The sequence below is a fragment of the Tenrec ecaudatus genome, chromosome 16 (genome assembly GCF_050624435.1).
Source record: "Tenrec ecaudatus isolate mTenEca1 chromosome 16, mTenEca1.hap1, whole genome shotgun sequence".
Taxonomy (NCBI): domain Eukaryota; kingdom Metazoa; phylum Chordata; class Mammalia; order Afrosoricida; family Tenrecidae; genus Tenrec; species Tenrec ecaudatus.
Window position 1 is genome coordinate 69,391,853 of NC_134545.1, and position 9,984 is coordinate 69,401,836.

Here is a 9,984-nt window from a genome sequence, read left to right on the forward strand (position 1 = left end):
TCAGTGTGGATAATTGTGCCAAGCTCCTAGGTGGTTCCAATGTACACCCATGCTTGAGAATGCCCCATAAAATATCTTGATGGTAGTCTGCTTCCATAAAGATTTAGTCTTGAAATAATTCATAGGAAATTCTTCTTGAATCAGAATTGACCAGTCTCACTGGGCTATATGGAAATGGTATCAATATTATTGAAGAGTACCTAGTGGAGCTATGAGGAGTCCTGGTGGTGTAGTGGTTAAAGGTCGAGCTGCAGTCCCTAGGATGAGCAGTTCGAAACCACTAGCAGTTCCACGGGAGAAAGATGGGGTTTTCTCCTCCCACAAACTGTTACAGACCCAGAAACTCACAGGTGGCAGTTCTATCCTGATCTATAAGGTCCCTAGAAATCGGTGTTGATTCGATTGCAGAGAGTTTGATGCTTTTTAATTTTATTTATTTATTTAATTTGGGGAGGGGGGTTGCAATGACTCAGAAGCAACTCAATGGCAGTGAGTGTTGGTTGGTGGAGCACTCAAGTGCTAACCATAAGGTCAGCCATTTGATCCCACTCAGTGCTCTGGGGAGAAACGTCTCAGCGATCTTCTGCACAGATTTCAGCCTAGGAATCCCTGGAAAGAAGCTTTATTCTGTCATATTGGGTTGCTTAGTTGGAACGGACTTGTTAGCACACTGCTATAACCTTATACTTAGTGTTTTTTCATTTGTTCTTTTGGTAAAAATGCCTTAAATAATTTAAAACTCTTCCTTTAAAACGTGAATGTTGTCCAAGGAATACACAGAGGTCTAACATCAGATACCCCTGGTCCTCTTTGAAAGACTAGGTCATAGAAGAGGACACTGTACATTCATAGAAATATATATGTTTGCAGCCTTCATCAAAGACTCTGGTGCAATGAAAAGTCTAAAGTGTTTGGAATGTCATATGTATACATACACACATATGCATACACATATATATATGTAATTTTAATCAGTTGCTGTCAAAGTAGTTGACACTCACATTAATCCCATGTGTTGCCGAGTAGAACTACATTCAATGGGGTGTCAAGGGTGTGACCTTTCATAAGAAGATTGAAAGGTCTTATTTTCAGGGCACCTCTGAGTCTGTCCAAACTATCAATTTTGGTATGCTTTTTTCTCTTTAGGGGTCAAATGTTTAATATTTGCACTATCTGAAGACTTCCTTTGGAGAAATGAGATAACAGGAGCTGATTGTAAGGAGTTATTGCAAAGTAAGGTAGCCTGGATGTCCAGAAATGGAATTTTAGAGCATTAAACACCTGAAGTGGAGACTGAAGTAATGTGGGGAGCAAATGCCTGAGATTACCTGAGGGACAGCTGGGATTACACTTGAGTCAATTGTTATCAAGCAGAAATGCAGATCCAACGTGGTTGTCAAAATTTAACTATAAGCAGAGCAAATGCATTAAAATGCAGTACAGTGAGCAAAATTCCTCAGTACATGGTCACTATGTCCTTCAAGTTCACTTGCTTAAGATTAAGTGCACTTGGACAATCACATTTTCTGTCACAATATATCTCCTGGCAATTATTACACCATGCTTTTCAGGATATAGGGATGTCAAGAAAACACTATCTAGGATATGAAATTTATTTAATAATTTGACTATAAGAAACACATCTATGGGCACACAATGCTATCTATGATTGAAGAATGACTGAAAGGAGAAAGGTTTTCAGTAGACCCATTTCCTACTTAAATGACAAATGACACTAATGGTGTAGCATTTTTACATAGTGCCTATTGACCAGAAAACTACAGAGCTCAAACCAAAGACATAATTCAGACAGTTGCTAGTATATGGTGAGGCAGTTAGATTTTATGTTAATTTGAACCTGTGTGAAAGCGCAGGGGTGGTGTCCAGTCTATCAATCAGGTCATAACCTGATGATGCCTCTTTGAAGGTGTAGTCTTTTAATCAGAGGGACACTGGGAACCTTTCTTTCTTTTTGACCTTAGCCTTTCTCCTCCCTGGGGCTCTGAGTCCGTTGCCACATGTGGGCTACTGACCTGGAGAGCTGTTGATGCCTTGCCGTGTTCCTGCTGACTTCACATCCATGAACTCCTGTGCCCCCTGGCCTGTGATCCCTCTTACTTCCTTTCTGTGTTATACGGCTGCGGCTATGTGAGTCTGAAGAAGGTCCCCATTAGCATAGGACTGATGGACCTTAGCTGGACCAGGTTGGGATATCTTCTAGATATCAAATTTCTTCCTAATATAAAGTTCTTTCCTATACATTATGAATGTCACTGGTTTTCTTTCTCTGGACAACCCAGCCTAACATACCTGAGCATCATGCAGGTTCCAGCATACTATATTTACACATTGTAAAAATACCCTGGCAGAAGCATCTCACTGCCTGTAACTAACTTGAGGGAGAAGAAGCATCAAGATTAACAGTTCAAATCTGATTCCTAGGAGGTAGAGATCAGGCCTGTCTTCTTTCTCTCCAAACTTTTTACAAAGTTTGACACCGGCTCTCTCTTTCATAGCACCCTCTACTTCTATGCTGGGTACAATAGCCCAGTGCAGTGGCCCCAGAAACTCACAAGTTAGACTCACAGCTATTGGGTGTATTTGTGAGTTATAATTCAAGTTAAGGAACATATTGACTCAGAGTACAATCTGGTCAAAACAGATTCTTTTCAGCCATACCCACACATAGGGTTCTTTCTCGGCCATCTGTTGCTTCCTATGCACAGTGACATCATTTAAGATGGAATGAGCACTGTCTGGGCTGAACATCATTCCTATGTTTCAGCCCATTGTTGGCCTCTGTGGTCAGTTCATCTCACCAAATGGGTTCCTTTTTCACTGACTCACTTTACCAAGCATAACATCCTCCTCCAGGTCTGGACCCTAGTAGTAACACATTGAAAGTATGTGAGCCTATAACTCTTTATGGGGACCCACATTTAGCTAGTTGTCTCCTGAGGACCCACTGGTGGGTTTGAACAGCCACTCTTGTGCTTAGCAGCACAACCCTTAATCCACAGCCTCCTATTTCACGAGAGGATTAGGAATCCAAAGTTTCTCTCGGCCGTGAAAAATCCAGCTCTTTAAGTCAGAGTGTTACTGATTGTTATGAAATACCCTGGAACTAGCCACATGACTGTCACATTCCCCCCAAGAGTTTTTGGCACAAAGGAGTAATTAGTGAGATGATTTTTGGATCTCCCTTCCAACTGAAGTGGTTGGGCTGTAGTTTGGGGGCTTGATCTTTTTGAGAAGATTGGATTCTGGCATCGTATCAGTCAAAGTAGGCCAGCGTCTTAGAATGAACTTAAACAAAGGCAAAGGTTTGCACTTCAAAATCACCTGTGCAGTTTGCAGCTGCAGTGCTTAGGCCTGTGCCATACCTCCTGAGAGTGTGACTTAGTGGGCCTGCAGTTGGGCCAGGAACCTGCATTTCCTTCTATAAACAAATGCCCAACGATAGGATGAGTCACCGATAGAGTTGAGTGTCATGCAGACTGGATTCTGATTATTGGGTCATTATTGAGGTCTGTCCTACCACTCGGATTCTTAATACACAATAATATTTATCTGTTTTCGATGGTAAAGAAAATATAGTTAGCTGTATTTTCTGTCAGTCTTTTCTTGGACACCAAAACCCAGAAGCAGCTTTTTTCAATAGCAAACATGCTGTTCTGTCAGGACGTAACTCCAGATTTCACTTTTGCCTAACATTCTTCACCAATGAATGACAAATGAACTGTTAGATGATTCTACTCCATTACTGAAATTAATAAATCACTAACTTCATAATAGGCATCCTGTCCAAGCCCTTGATACTGTGAAAGCAAGTTCTCTGTTGAATGCAATGTACATGTCTCCTTTGATCGGTACATCCTGAAAGGCTTGCATGTGAATGGGAGACTATTTAATTAAGAGAACTCATCATGGCTTTCAGAATAATGCTGCTCTCCCAGAGCACTCTGCAACCCTTACCAAGAATATCTCCCACATCAAGTGCTTGAAGGCCTCACAATACTCAGCATTGGGAAGAAGTCGCTCTTCTTTGTCTTGCTTACTTAAGTTTTTGATTACCATGGCCCCAGAGTCAACTCAGGGCTGATTGAGAATGAACTTGTGACTGTTGGGCCCCATTCCGTCAGTTCTGTCTCAAAGCAAATCCGTGCACAAGAGATTGTGTGCTGTAGGCTTTGCTCCACCCTTACGATATTTTCTTTGTGTGAGTTCTTTTTTGCAGTCACGATGCTAATCACTTTCATTGAAGGTCTTCTTAATTTTCACTGACCTCTACTTCGCCAAGCAGGATGCCTTTCTCCAGGTACCAGGCCCTCCTTTGGACACATTCAAAGTACATGGAAAAGTCTCACCATCCAAGTGAGGACGAAGCAAAGGAACATTCAAGTTGTATTTCTTCCAAGACAGATGTCTTTGTTCTTCTGGCACTCTATGGTATATTTACTATTTTTCATCCGGACCACAATTCAAAAGTATCAAGTAGTCTTCAATCTCCCTTACTCATTATCAAGTTTACTCAGGCATATGAGGTGATTGAAAATACATGGCTCACGTCTGGCACACTTTGGACCACAAAATGATGCCTTTGCTCTTATAACTCTTTAAAGGGGTCTTCTGAAATAGATTTTTCTAATGCAAATTACAGTTTGGTTTCCTGACTTAGCACTGATTGTGGATCTAACAAGATTGAATCCTAAACAGCTTTGATCTTTTCACCATTTAACATGTGAGGAATTTTACCTTCTTTCTGTGGAGGTGTAATCCCCCCAGAAAGCTGTAGTCTTTGATCTTCATCAGTAAGGGCTTCAAATCCTAATCCCTTTCAGCAAACAAAGTGGTATTCTGCATGAGGCACTTTGTCAACCCTAATGATTTTTTCTTCTTCTTATAACCCAGTTTCTTAATTATTTGCTTAGCATACAAAAATAATAAGTATAGTGAAAATATATAATCCTCACCCACCCTTTCCTGATTTTTAGACCACAAAATACACTTTGTTCTGTTTGCATGACCACATCTTGATTTTTGTACTGATCCTGCATGGGTCAAATTAAATATTATATGATTTTCATTCTTCCCAATGTTACCCATACTTTTAATGGTTCACACAGTTGAATGACTTTGCATAGTCAATAAACACAGGTCAGCATTTTTCTAATATCCTCTGCTTTCAGCCATGACATCAACAATGGCATCCCTGGTTCCACATTCTCTTTTAAATCCAGATTGAGGTTTTGGCAATTCCATGTGGCTACACTGCAACAATTATTTTTAAACCTACACAGTAATTGGAATGTGAATGGTAAATGGGAGAAAATGAATCAAGATTTGTAAAACGTCAGAAGCATGGTACATGACTTAAAATCTGTATGCTGAGCTACTAATTAGAGAAGTTGAATGATATTTTAATAATCTCTGAATGAGGACCGGCAGAAGGTTATTAACGACAACCTGCAGTGTGTGCATACTCTTGCTGGCAGAAAGTGAAGAGTATGTGACACACCTACTGGTGCTGATCACAAACAACAGTCTTCCTTATGAATTACAACGTCAAAGTGAAGAAAATAAAAATCCACCCAAATGGGCCAATATCAACATCATGGTAAGCAAATCAAAGATACAAGTGGTTAAGAATTTCATTTTAGCTTAAGTGGAGAGCAAATGCTTTGAGAATGATTAGGGCAGGGAATGTATGGATGTGCTTTTTACAATTGATGTATGTATATGTATGGATTGTGATAAGAGTTGTATGAGTCCCTAATAAAATGTAAAAAAAGAAAAGAGGAGAAAAAAATGATTAGGGCAAAGAATGTACAGATGTGCTTTATACAATTGATGTATGTATATGTATGGACTGTGATAAGAGTTGTATGAGCCCCTAATAAATTGTCAAAAAAAATTTAATTTTATGTGAAACCACAATGATTGTGCAAGGAAGCAGCAGTGAAGAAATCAGATGCATATTTCAATTTAAAAATCTGCTGCAAAATGCCTACATAAAGCGCTAAATAGAAACGTTATTATTTTGAGAAGTAATGTCCTGACCCATGCTATTCTATTCTCAGTAGCTTCATCTGCATGACAGAGCTGAACAATGAATAACGAAGATTGAAAAATAGCTGATACTCATGAATTATGCTGTTGGAAAATAATACTAAAGATACCATGAACGGGCAGAACAAATACTTATGTCTATCATGGAAGAAATATAGCTAAAATGTACATTAGAAGCAATTGTGGCAGTTTCCTGTTGTGTGCTGTTACGACCATTTACATTTTTTTCCAGCAAAATTTCACTGGATTGTGAGATTAAGTATATTGTTCTATATTTTCCATATCCTGTTGGATCACCTTTCTTTGGAATGAGTACAAATCAGGATCTCTTTCAGTAGGTTGGCCAGGTGATTGTCCTAAAATTTTCTTGGCGTAGGCAAGTGTGCACTGCCAATCTGATGTTGTTAGGTGGCACCAAGTCCATACCAACCTATAGTGACATTACACACAACAAAACACTGTTGAGTCCTGCACCATTCTCACAATTGTTCTTATGCTTGAGCCCACTGTTGCAACCACAGTGATCATCCATCTTCTTTTTTGCTGCCCCTCTACTTTACCAAACAGGGTGACCTTCCCCAGGGACTCCACTTGTCTGTAGTTTGCCATTCTGTGGTGGCTGGTGTGTTGTTCTGATGATGGACGCTATGTCACTAGTATTTCAAATGCCAGCAGGGTCACCAAAAGTGATCAAGTTTCTGCAGAGCTTCTAGAAGAACAGGCAATGAAGAAGAACTCAACAACTTACTTTTAAAGAAGAAATCACTGAAAACATTATGCATGGCTCGGGAATAGTGTCAGTTCTTGAAAGCTGAATGAATGGAAACGGAATATTGTCAGAGATAGTGGCAAAGGATGAGCCCCTGGGGTCGCAGGGCACTCAAAATGTGACTGAGTAGGAGCGATTTCTCAGAGTGGAGCTGCCCATGGTTACATGAATCTGGTAAAGCCTTTGGAATGGAGCATTCAGGACCTTCCTTTGCTGATGGGGCAAGACTCAAGATAACAATAAACAACTGCAAAACTTTTTCTAATGACTGGAATTGATATGTGCAAAGAATGAATCTAGGAAAATTGGAATGGTCAAAAATGAAATGGAACATATAAACAGTGATGTCGCTTATACATTAGCAAGCTGAAATAGACTGGTATTGGCCACTTTGAATAAAAAAAGTCGTATAATTGACTATGCCAGGAAAAACTCAATCAAAAGGAATGGTGTGACATTCATTGTCAACTAGGACATTGCAAAGTCAATCATGAAGTACAATACTCTCTGTGATAGGATTTTATCTAACTGTTTTCAAGGATATCTAACCAGTACAGCTATTATTCATATTTATGTGCCACCAATGTGATAAGAGTTTAATGAGCCCCCAATAAAATGATTTTTTTAAAGAAATTGAAGGATTCCACCAAAGATCTCAGCTGGTTAAATAATTAAACATGCAATCATTATGCATTGATAATTATTATAGATTGGAATGCAAACATTGAAAACAAAAAGGAAGGAAAAAATAGTTGGAAAATGTGTAGTTGGTGATAGAATTAAAGCTGGAGATTGCATCATAGAATTTTGCAAAACCAGTGATTTGCTCATAGTAAATATCTTTTTTCAAAAACGCAAAATGTGACTATACACATGGACGTGTCCAATGGAATACCCAGAAATCAAATAGACTACATTTGTGGGGAGAGTAACTGAAGAAGCTCAACTTCAGAAGCTAAAGCCTGGCCATGGTTTGAATGTGTAACAGACCATAAATTGCTCATATCTCCTAAGTTCGAGATAAAGTCGAAGAAATTAAAACAAATCCCTAAAGCCAAAATATATGATCTTGAGTTAATCCCACTTGAATATTGAGAACATCTCCAGAAAAAAATTTAACTCGTGGAAAACTAACAACTCAAAGACTCGGTGAGCTGTGGGAGGACATCAATAACATCGTTCATGAAAAAACCCAAAAGGCCATTGAAAAGACAGGAAAGTGGAGACAAGTGGATGTCAGAAGAGGCTGAAACTTTGTGTTAATTATAGAGTAGCTAAAGCAAATGGAAGAAGATGAAGTCTCTTCCAGACCACCAGACATTTATTGAAACACTTAAGCTGGTTTTGCATTAATGCCTGGCTCCTTGTTTTTCTCCAAGATTTTCAATGCAACGTTGATTTCTTTGATCCCATCAGTCCTTGATGATATGCTGTACTCAAAACATCAACGAATTCTTTTTAGCACAGTGACTCTGACGAGTGTTCCTTCCATCTTCCTTTGAGGTTTCCCACCAGAGGTCATTAGTTTATTGTGCCCACCTGGCCAATAAACACTTGTGGGGTTAATTGAAGGGCAGAGAGATAAATGGCTCAGTGATCCTCGCCTTTCTAGTTTCAGGTCTCTTGCTTTCTGATGGTCACTCGAGGGTGCAGCTGCCTTAGCCAGTTCCCTGCTTCAGCTGGCAAGGCTCACTTCCTGCAAGACATCCCTGTGGAGAAGGCACATGAACCTAGGTGCTGGAGCAGCTGTGTGGAGATCCCTGTCAGCACTGAAATGTTAACACATTCACTGACTCGGCTTTCCTCCTGCAGTCAGTGTCATTGTGGGCGTTTTGTGAGATGGAGGAGGACTTTGTGGACTGGTGTTGGACATATGGGTTAATGTTGGACTTGTGGGCTTTGGCAACATTGGGTTGGGATGTTTTCATGATGCACACTTAACCTTTATATAAAACTCTCTCTTATACATGAGTTTCTGTGGATTTGTTTCTCTAAAGTACCTAGACTATCACACCACCTCATTCAATATTTTTCTCAGAGAAACCTTAAATACTAAAACTCAAGGCCTGGATTATTTTCTTCAGGTATTTCAAGCCAAGAGGTCTTGAAGAAAGTTTTAGGATAGGTCAAGATTTACTGTCTGTAGTATAGACTACACTTGACCATAAATAAAACAAAAATTCTCACAACTGGATCAGTCGAGGGCACAATGATAAATGCCAGAAAGAGATGTTATTGGAAGAATGGCTGAAAAGAGGCTGTTCTAGTTGGAGAATTTTATCCTGAGTTGTTCTTGAAGCTGAATTGTAACATGTCAGTTCTTAATACATCTCCTAACTATGAATATTATCTTGAGTACTGTGTGACCAATGTCAAATATTATCAAACCCAGCATAGAACTAGAGTGTCATGGGAATGACTGTTGATGTCAGAATTGGTAAAAAGATTGGAGAAGGCATGCCTGGCCATCACAACATAGGATTCAGCTTTGAGCTGATCCTCATGACAATTCTCTCTGTGGTAAAGTGAATTTTCTTAATACGGTTCTTCTGCCCAAGTCTCTTTAACTCTCACCAAATGATTGGGTGTGTGTAACACTTATAGAGCAAATTAGTTAGTTTTCATTATCATCCCCCCTACTATTAGGATACGCATGTTTGAAGCAGTATCAGAGAGAGAAAGAGAGACCTCAATGACCTTGGAAGAGCACATTCAAGGTCTGTTTGACGTGTTAAAAGTTGTCAATACCAGACACATCAGAGGATGTAGCACAGAGATTCAGAGGTGCAGCACAGAGACTATGGGGTGCCTTCTCCTCATCTGGCCCAGACTATGGAGCTGAGGGAGAGAGTAATTAGTGGGGTGCCTTTCTGGCTCATGGAGTCCAAGCCGGGGTACCACGTGATGGAGAGCTGCGGTCCTGATAGAGAGATTTGGTGGTTGGCTGTGAAGACCAATGATTGCATCCTTACTGTTTACTGATCCTCACTTGTGATGACCAGACTTCCATAATGAGTCCTCTCCATTGTGAATATTCTCTGAATTCCGTGTGATTGTTTCAATGAATTATCAAGCCCAGCATAAATGTAAAGGGTCACAAAAGGAACAGTTGATCAGAATAGGTCAAAAAGGATGGAGTATGGATG